General features: G+C 42.8%; 1 protein-coding gene across 10 annotated transcripts in view; it reads right to left on the bottom strand.

Annotated features, from left to right (window-relative positions):
• LOC137316085 (extracellular sulfatase Sulf-1-like) overlaps positions 1 to 16,203 on the bottom strand; it is a 441,788-nt gene that overhangs the window by 202,132 nt on the left and 223,453 nt on the right. The window contains exon 1 of one of the 10 annotated variants that reach the window (XM_067980326.1): positions 7,800 to 8,266. The exons of the other annotated variants lie outside the window; for them this stretch is intronic. The gene's annotated coding sequence lies outside the window, so the exon portion shown is untranslated. Of the gene's footprint in view, positions 1 to 7,799; positions 8,267 to 16,203 lie in introns of those variants that run through there. 10 annotated transcript variants of the gene reach the window in all.

The raw sequence follows: 16,203 nt of genomic DNA, 5'->3' as shown, positions 1-16,203 counted from the left end.
AAAAAATAATCTTTAGCTTGTGTTACTTTAGTACACTTCTAATGTACATCAGCAGGATAGATACTTGCAATCATACATTACTGTCTGGTACTGTCCTGTGGCAGCTTGTAAACTGGCTTCAGGCAGCAGGTGAGCGGCATGTATACAATCAAAATGGCAATTGTGGCAGGATGACAGGAGTTTAACTCAACTGGAAATGAGTGTAATTTTTTTTAAAATTAGTACATAGGGTTGCCAACTCTGATTAGACGTATTCCTGGAGGTTTCATCACGTCACCTCAGGCCTCCAATCACTCCACCCAGTTCAACAGCTTTTTTTCCCATCTCCAATATTTTTATAACTAATAAATGAAAGTGTTCAAAGAAAACTAAAAAACACACAATTTCTTTTAATACCCCTATGATTTTTCTCCCGGGTTGCTCGCGGCAGTGTCCAGGAGATTAATCTTTATTTCCTGGAGACTCCAAAACAATCCTGGAGGGTTGATAACTTTATCCCTACTGCATAGAGCATATAAGACATAAGAACATAAGAAATAGGAACAGGAGTAGGCCTTACGGCCCCTCGAGCCTGCTCCACCATTCAATAAGGTCATGGCTGATCTTCTACCTCAACTCCACTTTCCCGCCCTATCCCCATAATCCCTTGATTCCCCTAGTGTCCAAAAATCTATCAATCTCAGTCATGAATATACTCAACAATTGAACATCCACAGCCCTCTGAGTTAAGAAATTTTTCCTCATCTCAGTCCTAAATGGCCGACCCCTTATCTTGAGGCTATGGGCCCTAGTTCTGGATTCTCCAGCCAGGGGGAAACAGCCTCTCAGTCGAGCCCTCTAAGAATTTTATACATTTCAGTGAGATCACCTCTCATTCTTCTAAACTCCAGAGAATATAGGCCCATTCTACTCAATCTTACCTCATAGGACAACCCTCCCATCCCAGGAATCAATCTAGTGCCTCTTCCTAGCTGCTAACTCTCCCTTCTTCCCGCGTAGGGAAACATTTAGGGCTCAATTTTAGCCCCCAAGATCAGGTTGGGGGGGGGGGGGGGCAGACAAAATCAATGTTTTTGGGTGCAGGCAGCCATCCCAGCTAGAACCCGCCCATTTTTGCATTAGATTCAGGCAAATCTGTGTGCGTGTGCACAGCAGTCACCAGGAAGAGCCGGCCCCACTTAAATCCGGTGGGCCGATACTTAAAGAGCCAAAAATTGAGGTACTTAAGGTACTTCATATTTTGTGTATTGGACACCTAGAATGATTTTAACCTTATGGGTGGCTTTCCCATCACTTCCAATTCACACCTGGTGAAAGCAGGTGGGAAAGGCCGGATCGAGGAAAAATACACTCAATAAATTAAATAAAATGACATTTTCCATTGTAAAAAAAGTTAACAAAAATACCTTATAACCGATGCTGCCTGGACCTCCTCCTGCTCTGATCTCTGATGTCTCCTTGACTGACCCCCCCCCCCCCCCGGCCGATATCCGATGTCACCTGGACCCCCCCCAACTATCTCTGATATCGCCTGGACGCCCCCCCCCCCCCCCACGATGTCTCCCCCACTCTCCGATGTCTTCCCCCCGACCTCTCCGATCTCCGATGTCTTTCCCCCCCCCGATCTCCTACATCTTCCCCCTACCACCCCTCCATCTTTCTCCCAACGGCCGATGAGGTCTCTCTCTCTCTCTCTTTCTCACCACCCCCCCATCCCCGCCTTCTCAGATGTGTAGCTCCTCTCTGCCCACAGGCAGCCAGCCTGTCAATCAGGCTGAAAATCCCCCCCGCCTCCCCTGCATGATAAAATCATACCCTTAGTCTTTGCTCCACGGCTGATATCAGGAACTGAGCAGAGTGGAGGATTGAGATAATCCCTCCCATTCTGTGGCACTGAATGTTGCTGCTGCAGCATACAGGCCCTATGCATTGGTACTGGTAGTCATGATGTGGAGATGCCGGTGATGGACTGGGGTTGACAATTGTAAACAATTGTCTGGGGTTGACAATTGGGGTTGACAATTGTAAATAACGCAAAATCATCGAGCAGAAATTGATAGCCAAGTTCCGCACCCATGAGGACGGCCTCAACTGGGATCTTGGGTTCATGTCACGCTACACGTTACCCCACCAGCGAACAAATGTTATCTGTTTTTAATATAACGGGTCAGTTGCTATCTTTTCTATGTTTCTACCTCTCTATCTCTGTTTTTTTTTTGTTTGTTTTTTTTTGGTGATTTGTATATTCTGTGAGACCTGGCAGGTAACACCTGTCTGTCTGCACACTGATTGCCTTGGCAACGGGCAGTTGAAAAAACTGTCTGTACTCACCAAGCATTGTTCTGTGAATTATAAATGTGATTTCATTTCGAGGATTTCATTTTCACATCGTTCACCTGACGAAGGAGGAAGCCTCCGAAAGCTTGTGAATTTAAAATAAAATTGCTGGACTATAACTTGGTGTTGTAAAATTGTTTACAATTGGTACTGGTACTAACTGCAGGTCCCACTCAGTGACGTTGACACTGGTGCTCCAATTTATAGGGCTATGCCACTGCTTCTGAAAAGTTTTTTTTATTAAAAGTCAGATTATAAAAGACATATTGTGGTACCTGACGGGATTGGCAAGAGAACAGTGTCATGCTGTCCTCCTTGGTGTATGCACAAAGGGCATTGTTCTAATTGTTACTGGTGTCTTCCCTGCATTCAATAACTTTGAGTGAAAAATCAATCCAGGCATAAATAAGATACTGCAGGACATAGTTTTCCAATTGAAGGACAGGCAGTATCTAATTAAACAATGCAGTGACATCTGAATAAATTAACATATATAAAATTCCTGCTCCTCTTCCTTAGAGTGTGATGATTTCCATTCTCTAACAATCAGAGCTGCAAAGTCATCCTTCATGTACTATCACCTAATTAGCCACTTTTTACACCATCTGTCATTCTGATAAAAAAGATTCAATACACAATCTGAACTCTGAATTAATGCAAGTACAACAGCTTGTCCTTGAGCATTCTTTACTTTTAAGGTATTTCTTCTTTAGAACGTTTTGTTCATTAAAATGTTTCTCAATGTTTTTTTATGGTCTAATCAATTAGGAAAACACAGAGCTCAGTACATTATCTGGTAACTAGGTTTACAGGACCTTGCATTAGCCTTCTGTTTTATTTATCAAAAAAATTGTTATAGTAAGGAAACTGTACACTGTCACTGCATTGTCCTGTTGTCTGGCAGGTAGCCAGACATTCAGTCAGTCAAGTGGACAGGTAAATAATCAGAAACACAGGCAGCCACACAGATAAGTAGACAATCAGTCAGTCGAACAGAGTAGTCAGTCAGACAAGTAGATGGTCGGGTGGGCAGGCAGTCAGACAGGCAAACAATCAGCAGGTGGACATACAACCAGTAGGTCATTCAGCGCAGATGCACCAAAATAATACCAGGGCTAAAAGGGTTAAATTATGAGGACAAGTTGCATAGACTGGACTTGTGTTCTCATAAGTGTAGAAGACTAAGGGGTGATCTAAAAGGATTTGATAGGGTTGATAGAGAGAAACTATTTCCTTTGGTGGGAGAGTCCAAAACAAGGGGGCATAACCTTAAAATTAGAGCTAGGCCGTTCAGGGGTGATGTCAGGAAGCAATTCTTCACACAAATGGTAGTGGAAACCTGGAACTCTCTTCCCCAAAACAGCTATTGAGGCTAGGTCAATTGAAAATTTCAAAACTGAGATTGATAGATTTTTGTTAGGTAAGGGTATTAAGGGATATGGAACCAAGCCCAGTAAATGGAGTTGAGATAAAGGTCAGCCAAGATCTAATTGAATAGCGGAACAGGCTCGAGGGGCTGAATGGCCTACTCCTGTTCCTATGCTACTTAGTCATGACCACTCAGGAATAAGTTTTGCCATTTTATCCAAATCTCTGCTAATCTTTAACTAATGAAATGATAATGTCTGTATGTTGAGTCATCCTGCTCCATTTAAGGCCAACATTTTAGGAAAAGTACTGTTGTACCTGTTCATAAATTACCTGCATTTTATTATAGAATCAGAGAAGTTTACAACACAGGAGACCATTTGGCCTTTTATAGAGTCATAGAGTTATACAGCATGGATAGAGGCCCTTCGGCCCATCGTGTCCGCGCCGGCCATCAGCCCTGTCTACTCTAATCCCATATTCCAGCATTTGGTCCGTAGCCTTGTATGCTATGGCATTTCAAGTGCTCATCCAAATGCTTCTTGAATGTTGTGAGGGTTCCTGCCTCCACAACCCTTTCAGGCAGTGAGTTCCAGACTCCAACCACCCTCTGGGTGAAAAGGTTCTTTCTCAAATCCCCTCTAAACCTCCCGCCTTTTACCTTGAATCTATGTCCCCTTGTTATAGAACCCTCAACGAAGGGAAAAAGCTCCTTAGTATCCATCCTATCTGTGCCCCTCATAATTTTGTACACCTCAATCATGTCCCCCCTCAGCCTCCTCTGCTCCAAGGAAAACAAACCCAATCTTCCCAGTCTCTCTTCATAGCTGAAGCGCTCCAGCCCTGGTAACATCCTGGTGAATCTCCTCTGCACCCTCTCCAAAGCGATCAGCTCTTTGTGTCTGAACAGCTCTTTGCAAGAATAATCTAAAACTAATATCACTGCTTATTCTCTCCCCAAGTTCCGTATCTTCCTCAAGAATAGTATGGTTATTACTTTATTAAAACTGCCTCATTTTAACACTAAGAAGTATCCTGTCGATAGGCATTTTAGAGTAGCCCTCCCCTGGAGAAAAAGTGCTTGGTCAACCAGTCTTTGTTTGTGAGGGGGAATAGTCAGGAATCTTTCATCGTCTTCATCACAATAAGATTGGGATATATTTCCTCTGTGTGTACAGTTAAAGAATGATTCTTTTACTAAATCCTCATTACAAACCAATGATGGCTCGGTGAAAAAAAATCCTTAACATTGCACACAGAAGAAAATATACTGCATCATGCCCAAATGCTGCAATGATGTGTTTCAGCAGGCTTTATCCCTTTTCATTGTGTTTCTAAACAAATAAAGGTTGGTCAGACTATCCGTGAAGATGGTGCCACTTCAAAATTTTGTTTATAGCGCAATTATGAATGCTGTTAATACAGCATATTTTCACTGCATTGGATGTCATGTGTCTGTATGTTTGTCTTTCTCTTTTTCCGGCTGTGTGCATGTCTCTCCATATGTCTGTTGTTGTCTATTGGTCTCTATCTCTTCTACGAGCCTTACTGTTAGTCTTTGCCTATTATACAAGCTTTGCTCTTAGTCTAACTTTTTTCTGTTCGTGACTCTCTCTCTCTATCCCCCAGTCTTGTGTCCATCTCTGCATTTTCTGCCTAAAATTTTGCTGATCGATATTTTGTTTTAACTCAGAAACCAGAATCATATAACAATTAAAAAAATCAATGGTCAAGCTTGTACGGCTTAAAAAAAAAACTGAAAGTAGATCAATGTATAAAATCCCAGTCCTAGAGTGAAGTTCTGCAAAATTGGAACTCTCAGTTTTCAGTGTTTGCATCCTCATACAGTGAAACTACTCATTCTCCAACATAAGTCACAATGTACAAGTTTGCCAGGAACAAAGAGGCACGTCAAAGTGTAACGTAAGCTGTATTTTACAATATATATAATTTGATTTGTATTTCTCTACACTACACTCCAAAAGTACTTCATTGTCTGTGAAGTGCTTCAGGACATCCCGAAGTTGTGAAAGGCGCTATATAAATGCAAGTTCTTTCTTTCATTAAAATCAAATAAGAGCTTGTTGTTCTGTTGCCTTCTTTCCATATTTGTGAAATGCTCCATTATGGAATCGTCTATTGTGACATTTAGATAATCTGACAGGAAGGATGCCCTCAACAATCATTGTAATGAAAGCTAGTGATATAGCATCAAATGACTGGAACCAGTCATGTTGCAAGTTCAGTGTTTGCTGTCTCACCTGGATATCTAATACTTTACATATATTATATTAGTGTTTCTGTTCAAAATCTAAATAATTTACCACTGAATTTTCCAGTCACCTTTCCTATAGTTAAAAGAAGAATATGGGAGTAACTTTTGCTGTTGAACTCTTATCATGAGATCAAAACTCCCAGAAAGGTATAGCTAGGACACTAACAAGTTTTTTTTTCAGGTTTTCAGCCCAAAACTTAACCCTATGCCAAGTTTTGCACTTAACATTTAGTTAGGTGAGTTTAATGGTTCATAAGAATTTCTGTGCTAGAAATTCAAATTCTGATTCTTGTAATAAACACTATTTTAAACAGTTATGTTAGTGGGATTTTTATCTGATCTATCAGCTATCAGGCCAACACTGAAGGGGGCACTGTAAGCTGGGACTATGTTTTTTTTGGATTGGAAGATGTTGAACTGCATTACCAAGACATACAACTACCATTCCATCCCTTTGCTCCAGTCTCACTTTAATAGCTATCCAGTTATTAGCTGCAAAGGTTAAAATTCCCTGCTTGTTACACCAAGGACATGAACCCTTTTTAAGAAAGATAATTCTCCCAATTTTCTCCTCTTCTCCCTCAAAGGTGCTGATTCTTGCTGAGGCAAAATTCCTCAAGAGCTGCCAGCCCTCCAGTGCCAAATAGCTGATCGTCATGTATGATCGAAAGAACAAGTGTCATCATCAGGCTATTCCAGCCATGGGGTCATCACAGCCATGCCTGATCCTTGCCTCACCTAACACTCATAAACTGCTTATATACTGGACATTGTTTCTTTCAGATTCCAGGATATTGATGTCTGTGAGTCAGCTCCTGGCATTTATGCTATTAAATCCGACTCCTTTAGGGAGAGAGGAAGAGACAGCAAGAGTGTAGAGCGCAGACAGCTGAAAACTCCGTCGCTGAAAATTGAATGAATTAAGGTGGGTGCAAAGAAGGCCAGAGTCAGAAGAGCGGAGGGCACACATTGGTACATGGGGCTGGAGAAGGGTGGGATGAATCCATGGATGGATTTATAAACAACAATGAAGATTTTTGTTTAATCAATGCTTTGGTGGTCTGGGTATCAGTGGAAGGTGGTGAGGACAGGAATGATAAAGGAATGAGATTTAATGCAAGCAGCAGAGCTTTGGCCTAGTTGGAGGATGGAGCATGGGAAGGCTGGAGACAACAGCATTGAAGAAAACACACAGTACCACACAAATGCTACATTTACTGAGAAACAATTGCTTTTAGATACACTAGTTATGCTCATCTTAGATTACTGATATATCCAATGAATTTGTAAAAGTTAATTTTAGAAGTTATATGGAGTTCTGCAATCTCATTGTGTTATTGCATAACCCTCTGTTTACAAATCATTTAATATGTGATTATTGTTTTCAATAAACTGGATCAATAGTTTTATCCAGAAGATGATTAAAAATATGGCAAACTTGACACAACTAAACTAAAATACACAATTTTACATTGGATCACTTGTAGTTCATACTGTTAATAACTGGTTAAAATAAATATCTTTACAAAATATAATGGCATTCACATTTTAAAAATACCAGACTCCAATAATGAAATGCTTTCTGGGTCATCACAATAATAAAATAAAATCAAGTAACTGGATAAAAAATGAGAATTTCAGTAGCTGATATCAAAATATACTGAGATATTTCAAAACTCCACCTACCTAAACATAAAATTAATGATTTGAATTAATGATCAAAAAGTTAGAATGTACTGTTTTCAAGAAACATTTTAAAGTCTCTGGATCTGTACAGCGATTAACATTGTAAAGTCTTGCAAATAAAAAGTCTACTTACTGTGTTGAGTGGTTGGTGCAGCAAGGCTGCTTATTAAAAGTCACTGCAAAATACAAAGCCATCACAACAGTTCCAAATTCTATCCCCAGTTTTGGCTGCTGGAATCAAGCCACAGCATGAACTCGAAGCAGCAGTTAACATCGGGTAGGGTACAGCAAATAGTAGGATAGATACAGGAAGAAGACATTTAATACAATTCTTTCTCCTCAGACTTCAATAATGCGACTACCTCTCATATTCCACAAACCACAAGTGGCCCACAAGGTCGTTAAGAATCCTACGCTTTACTATCTAGCTGTCATCGCAGTGTTCCATACTTTCATTTAGTCTTCACTGCTTTATCAAAGCAGCAGTTCCTTGCACAGGCACGGCTGCCTCTTCGAATGATTTCCAACTGGAGCCAGTCAACATCATGTAAACTGCAGCTATACAGCTATTACGTGGCTTCCTATTACCTGCTCTTTTCAAGTGCAATCTTATTCCACAGTATCTGCACCCAATTAAGACAAAGTTTGCTTTTTGGCCATCTGCAAGTGCTTCCTGAATTCAGCACTGTTTATCTGATCCGCTACAGTGGCATATTTCTTAAGTATCCATTTCCTTCCTGTGTACAGAGATTTTCATGGCACAGGGCTGTGAGATTAGCAAATGAGAAAGTGAATCACACTGAACTGGGTAGGAGTTTTACAAACTTTTTAAACAATGTTTTTCTTAAACAACTAACATGGGCTCTTGAAGTAGAGATGATTGCTGAGTTTGAGTAAACTCAATGTTAAAAAGTCAGATTTGCATTTATCTGACACCCATAGAATCATAGAATGGTTGCAGCACAGAAGGAGGACATTCAGCCCATAGAGCCCATGCCAGCTCTTTGTAAGAGCAATCCATTTAGTCCCACTCCCCCGCTCTTTCCCTGTAGCCCTGCAAATTTCTTCCCTTCAAGTACTTATCCAATTCCATTTTGAAAGCCACGGTTGAATCTGCTTCCACCACCCTTTCAGGCAGCGCATTCCAGATCATAACTACTCATTGCATAAAAATGTTTTTCCTCATGTCACCTTTGGTTCTTCTGCCGGTCACCTTAAATTTGTGTCCTCTGGTTCTCGACCCTTCCACCAATGGGTATAGTTTCTCTTTATTTACTTTATCTAAACCCTTCATGATTTTGAACACTTCTATCAAATCTCCTCTCAACCATCTCTGCTCTAAGGAGAATAACCCCAGCTTCTCCAGTCTATCCACATAACTAAAGCCCCTCATCCCTGGAACCATTCTAGTAAATCTTTTCAGCACCCTCTCTAAGGCCTTCACATCTTTCCTAAAGTGCGGTGCCCAGAATTGGGCTTTAACCCACTCCCCTTTTTTGAACAGGGGTGTAACATTTAAGGTTCAAATTTAAAATATTTCAGGTTTGGATGTCACTGCCCATTTTTTCTTGTTTATTTCCTATGGCATTGTAGCTGTACCCCCAGCTAACAGTATTTCTTTATATCCGTGTAGTGAACAATTGCCATGTGTGTGACACACAGTAACAAATACACAAGTTCTTTTGGCACATTATTTTATTTTAAATATTTTATTTCCAATAGGCTAATAGTTTCCAAAAGAGTGCATGCTCCATACTTGGTCCCTGGTAATCTCTTGGTGAATATGTGGGATAAGTGAATAAGAGGGGCAAAGAGAGAGTATGGGAATAGCTTAGCGGCTAGCATAAAAGGGAATCAAAAAGTCTTTTATAAACATATAAATAGTAAAAGGGTAATCAAAGGAAAGCTGGGGCTGATTAGGGACACAAAAGGAGATCTTCTTGTGGAGGCAAAGGATAAGGCTGAGGTACTAAATGAATGCTTTGCATCGGTCTTCACTAGAGAAGAGGATGCTGCCATTGTAACAGTAAAGGAGAAGGTAGGAGCAATATTAAATAGGATGAAAATAGATAAAGAGGAGGCACTTAAAAGGTTGGCAGTACTCAAAGTAGAAAAGTCACCTGGTCCAGATGGGATGCATCCTATGTTACTGTGGGAATTAAGTGTAGAAATTGCGGAGTCTGGCCACAATTTTCCAATCCTCCTTAGATATGGGAGCGGTGCCAGAGGACTGGAGAATTGAAAATGTTACACTCCTGTTCAAAAAAGGGGAGTGGGATGAAGCCGGGAATTACAGGCCAGTCAGCCTAACGTTGGTGGTGGGGAAACTTTTAGAGACAATAATCCGGGGCAAAATTAATTGGCACGTGGAAAAGTATTAGCTAATAAATGAAAGCCGGCATGGATTTGTTAAAGGAAAATCGTGTTTGACTAACCTGATTGAGTTCTTTGATGAACTAACGGAGAGGGTTAATGAGGGTAATGCGGTTGATATTGTGTAAATGGACTTTCAAAAGGTATTTGATAAAGTGCCACATAATAGACTTGGTAGCAAAATTAAAGCCCATGGGATTAAAGGGACAGTGGCAGTGTGGATACAAAATTGGCTAAGGGAGACAAAGCAGAGAGTAGTGGTGAACAGTTGTTTTTCAACTTGAGGGAAGTTATAAAGTGGTGTTCCCCAGCGGTTGGTATTAGGACCATCGCTCTTTTTGATATATATTAATGACCTGGACTTGGGTATAGAGGGTATAATTTCAAAGTTTGCAGATGACACGAATGTAGTAAACAATGTGGACCTTCGGGCGACATAGACAGACTGGTGAAATAGGCAGACACATGGCAGGTAAAATTTAACACAGAGAAGTGCGAAGTGATACATTTTGGTAGGAAGAATGAGGATAGGCAATATAAGCTAAATGGAACAATTTTAAAGGGGGTACAGGAACAGAGAGACCCAGGGGTGTATGTACACAAATCTTTGAAAGTGGCAGGATAAGTTGAGAAGGCTATTAAAAAAGCATATGGGATCTTGTGCTTTATTAATTGAGGCATATAGTACAAAAGTAAGGAGGTTCTGCTGAACCTTTATAAAACACTGGTTAGGCCTCAGCTGGAGTATTGTGTTCAATTCTGGGCACCACACTTTAGGAAGAATGTCAAGGCCTTAGAGAGGGTGCAGGAGAGATTTACTAGAATGGTACCGCAGATGAAGGACTTCAGTTATGTGGAGAGACTGGAGAAGTTGGGTTTGTTCTCCTTAAAACAGAGGAGGTTAAGGGGAGATGAATGGTTTTGATAGAGTAAATAAGGAGAAACTGTTTCCAGTAGCAGAAGGGTCAGTAACCAGAGGACACAGATTTAAGGTGATTTGCAAAAGAGCCAGAGTTGACATGAGGAAACATTTTTTTATGCAGAGAGTTGTTATGATTTGGAATGCACTGCCTGGTGGAAGCAGATTCAATAATAACGTTCAAAAGGGAATTGGATAAATAGGTGAAGGGGAAAAAAATTACAGGGGTATGGGGAAAGAGCAGGAGAGTGGGACTAATTGGATAGCTCTTTCAAAGAGCTGACAGAGGCACAATGGGCCCAATGGCCACCTTCCATGCTGTAACATACCATGAAGTGTTCATGTCCTCTAATCTAGTTAGTCCAGTAGAATGGTGGTGATGGTATCATCATCAGGGGGCAACGAAGGGGCGGCGATGGGTGTCTAATTCTTGCTAATCTTATGGTGGACACTGATTAATGCACTGCTGGTATACTAGTTGATGGCAGAGTGGGGTATACATATCACACTTGAATTGTTACATCAAACTGCAAGTTAAAAATCTAGCTACAGGAAGAGTAGGAGTTTAAATAGGCATAAATAAACAATCAGAGGAAAAAATGAAGGAAAACCATGAAAGGGAAAGTAATTAAAATGAAAAGACAGCTGTATGAAAAGATATAATGCAGCAATAAGAGTGGACTGAAAACATTTCACATAGCAACATGATGTAAATGTGATTATGACTGTTTTCCCCCCTGGCGGACTAGACTGATTGGGCTGAATAGCCTGCTTCTGTGTTGTAATGTCTATGAGTGCTTCACAGACATTACAACACAGATAGACTGAGGTATAAACAGCATTTAGGTGTATGCAGGTCAGAAAACAGAATAAAATATTAAATCAAAGATCAGGGAATTCGCACAAGATCAGATGAGAACATCATTCAAGTTAAATTTAAGATCTGAAGATATGTAACAAAAATTATTATAAACCTACAATTCTTTTCTGGTCAGCCAGGTATCTGACATACATAGAAATCCAGCACAATTCTTAAGAGCCTCAATTTACTGAAAAATCTGATGAGGATCGTCACAGGTTCATCAGACAATCAACAAGCGTGGGCACAGTTTTTGTTTGCTGCGTATGGAATGCACACTCTCTCCAACACTCCAAATACCGATGTCCAGAGAGCTTAGGTGCAGGTTAGCAAGGGCCATGGCCTAGAGTCCCCCAAATGTGTGTAGGAGTACTGCTAGAGTGTAACCAGATCAAACTGAGCAGTTTACCATCATAGAGGACTGGTAAGCTGCTTGTTGCTTGCCTGGCCAGGGCCATCCTACCCAATAAGGCACTGGCTTGCAGGGTTATCTTGAGTGAAGTGGGAAAAATCCCAGCCTCCAGGGACAGGTGGACATAAAAGATCCCATCACAATATTCAAAGAGCAGCAGGGAGGTCTCCCAGTTTCCTGGCCAACATTGCTCCATCAACCAAAACTACCAAAAATAGGTTAACTGATAACTCATTTGATTGTGGGACCTTTTTGTGTGTAAATTAGCTGCTGCATCATGTAATAAATTGGATAGCCAGGTGATGAAGGATAGAATATTAGCGGCCGGTCTTCATTTGCTTCCAAGCCTTTATTCACCGAGATCTACATTACCCACTGTGCACCCCCTAGATAAGCTCTCAAATAAATGGATACAAGAGAGTCCCCAATTGATACCCACCACCTGAATACAATTAACACTAATTGATATAAATCATATCGATACAAATGACACATCAGCCTACCTGGAAACAGTGACACACTTGAATAATGGTTCATCGATTGTGAAGCAATTTAGGATGTCCTGAGAACGTGATAAATGCAAGTTCATTCTTCCTTCAACTCTCACAAATTGCTTAATTTAGGTCCTTAAGCAAAGGGCTTTGTCAAAAAGTTGCATCTACCACGAGGTTAACTTTCTTTCCAGGGTGCTCAATGACAAGTCAGAGGACGCCGGAGACTTCCTTTGACCATTTCACCTTTTTGCTATAAATCCATTTACAGCTTGGACTTCGATTTTGCACAAAGCCCTACTGTTGATTGCCTAGGGGTTCTGAACCATGAAAGAGTTATTTGGACACATCTTGTATGTTACAAATGTCAGTCCTGGCTCAGTGGTAGCATCTTGCCTCCAAGTCAGAAGGTTGTGGGTTCATACTCCACTCCAGAGCACATAATCCTGGCTGGCATTTTATTGCAGTATCGAGGGAGTGATGCACTGTCAGAGGTACTATCTTTTGGATAAGATATTAAATAGAAGCCCTGTGTGTCCTCTCAGGTGGATATAAAAGATCTCACGGTGTTATCTAATGAAAAGCAGGGGAGTTCTCCCAGTGTCCTGGCCAACATTGATGCCTCAACCAACATCACCAAAAACAGATTATCTGGTCATTATAACATTACTGTTTGTGGAAGCTTTTTTTTTTCGTTCATGGGGTGTGGGCGTCGCTGGCGAGGCCGGCATTTATTGCCCATCCATAATTGCCCTTGAGAAGGTGGTGGTGAGCCTCCTTCTTGAACCGCTGCAGTCTGTGTGGTGAAGGTTCTCCCACAGTGCTGTTAGGAAGGGAGTTCCAGGATTTTGACCCAGCAACGATGAAGGAACGGCGAAATATTTCCAAGTCGGGATGATGTGTGACTTGGAGGGGAATGTGCAGGTGGTGTTGTCCCCTTGTGCCTGCTGCTCTTGTCCGTCTAGATGGTAGAGGTCGCGGGTTTGGGAGGTGCTGTCAAAGAAGCCTTGGCGAGTTGCTACAGTGCATCCTGTGGATGGTACACACTGCAGCCACAGTGCGCCGGTGGTGAAGGGAGTAAATGTTTAGGGTGGTGGATGGGGTGCCAATCAAGTGGGCTGCTTTGTCCTGGATGGTGTCGAGCTTTTTGAGTGTTGTTGGAGCTGCACTCATCCAGGCAAGTGGAGAGTATTCCATCACACTCCTGACTTGTGCCTTGTAGATGGTGGAAAGGCTTTGGGGAGTCAGGAGGTGAGTCACTCGCCGCAGAATACCCAGCCTCTGACCTGCTCTTGTAGCCACAGTATTTATATGGCTGGCCCAGATAAGTTTCTGGTCAATGGTGACCCCCAGGATGTTGATGGTGGGGGATTCGGCGATGGTAATGCCGTTGAATGTCAAGGGGAGGTGGTTACACTCTCTCTTGTTGGAGATGGTCATTGCCTGGCACTTGTCTGGCGCGAATGTTACTTGCCACTTATCAGCCCAAGCCTGGATGTTGTCCAGGTCTTGCTGCATGCGGGCTCGGACTGCTTCATTATTTGAGGGGTTGCGAATGGAACTGAACACTGTGCAATCATCAGCGAACATCCCCATTTCTGACCTTATGATGGAGGGAAGGTCATTGATGAAGCAGCTGAAGATGGTTGGGCCGAGGACACTGCCCTGAGGAACTCCTGCAGCAATGCCCTGGGGCTGAGATGATTGGCTTCCAACAACTACTACCATCTTCCTTTGTGCTAGGTATGATTCCAGCCACTGGAGAGTTTTCCCCCTGATTCCCATTGACTTCAATTTTACTAGGGCTCCTTGGTGCCACACTCGGTCAAATGCTGCCTTGATGTCAAGGGCAGTCACTCTCACCTCACCTCTGGAATTCAGCTCTTTTGTCCATGTTTGGACCAAGACTGTAATGAGGTCTGGAGCCGAGTGGTCCTGGCGGAACCCAAACTGAGCATCGGTGAGCAGGTTATTGGTGAGTAAGTGCCGCTTGATAGCACTGTCGACAACACCTTCCATCACTTTGCTGATGATTGAGAGTAGACTGATGGGGCGGTAATTGGCTGGATTGGATTTGTCCTGCTTTTTGTGGACAGGACATACCTGGGTAATTTTCCACATCGTCGGGCAGATGCCAGTGTTGTAGCTGTACTGGAACAGTTTGGCTAGAGGCGCAGCTAGTTCTGGAGCACAAGTCTTCAGCACTACAGCCAGGATGTTGTCGGGCCCATAGCCTTTGCTGTATCCAGTGCACTCAGCCATTTCTTGATATCACGTGGAGTGAATCGAATTGGCTGAAGACTGGCTTCTGTGATGGTGGGGATATCAGGAGGAGGCCGAGATGGATCATTCACTCGGCACTTCTGGCTGAAGATGGTTGCAAACGCTTCAGCCTTGTCTTTTGCACTCACGTGCTGGACTCCGCCATCATTGAGGATGGGGATGTTTGCAGAGCCTCCTCCTCCCATTAGTTGTTTAATTATCCACCACCATTCATGACTGGATGTGGCAGGACTGCAGAGCTTTGATCTGATCCATTGGTTGTGGAATCGCTTCACTCTGTCCAAACCATGTTGCTTCCGCTGTTTAGCATGCATGTAGTCCTGAGTTGTAGCTTCACCAGGTTGGCACCTCATTTTTAGGTGCGCCTGGTGCTGCTCCTGGCATGCTCTTCTACACTCCTCATTCAACCAGGGTTGATCCCCTGGCTTGTTGGTGATGGTAGAACGCGGAATATGCCGGGCCATGAGGTTACAGATTGTGCTGGAATACAATTCTGCTGCTGCTGCTGGCCCATAGCGCCTCATGGATGCCCAGTTTTGAGCTGCTAGATCGGTTCTGAATCTATCCCATTTAGCACGGTGGTAGTGCCACACAACACGTTGGATGGTGTCCTCAGTGCGAAGACGGGACTTCATCTCCACGAGGACTGTGCGGTGGTCACTCCTACCAATACTGTCATGGACAGATGCATTTGCGACAGGTAGATTGGTGAGGACGAGTTCAAGTAAGTTTTTCCCTCGTGTTGGTTCGCTCACCACCTGCCGTAGGCCCAGTCTGGCAGCTATGTCCTTCAGGACTCGGCCAGCTCGGTCAGTAGTGGTGCTACCGAGCCACTCATAGAGATGGACATTGAAGTCCCCCACCCAGAGTACATTCTGTGCCCTTGCTACCCTCAGTGCTTCGTCCAAGTGGTGTTCAACATGGAGAAGGACTGATTCATCAGCTGAGGGAGGGCGGGAGGTGGTAATCAGCAGGAGGTTTCCTTGCCCATGTATGACCTGATGGCATAAGAATCAATGTTGAGGACTCCCAGGGCCACTCCCTCCTGACTGTATACCACTGTACCGCCACCTCTGGTGGGTCTGTCCTGCCGGTGGGACAGAACATACCCAGGGATGGTGATGGAAGAGTCTGGGATGTTGGCTGAAAGGTATGATTCTGTGATTATTGCTATGTCAGGCTGTTGCTTGACTCGTCTGT

This window comes from Heptranchias perlo, chromosome 3 (assembly GCF_035084215.1).
Source record: "Heptranchias perlo isolate sHepPer1 chromosome 3, sHepPer1.hap1, whole genome shotgun sequence".
NCBI classification, from domain to species: domain Eukaryota; kingdom Metazoa; phylum Chordata; class Chondrichthyes; order Hexanchiformes; family Hexanchidae; genus Heptranchias; species Heptranchias perlo.
Note: the sequence above shows the minus strand (reverse complement) of the source record. Positions and strands in the feature narration are given on the sequence as shown.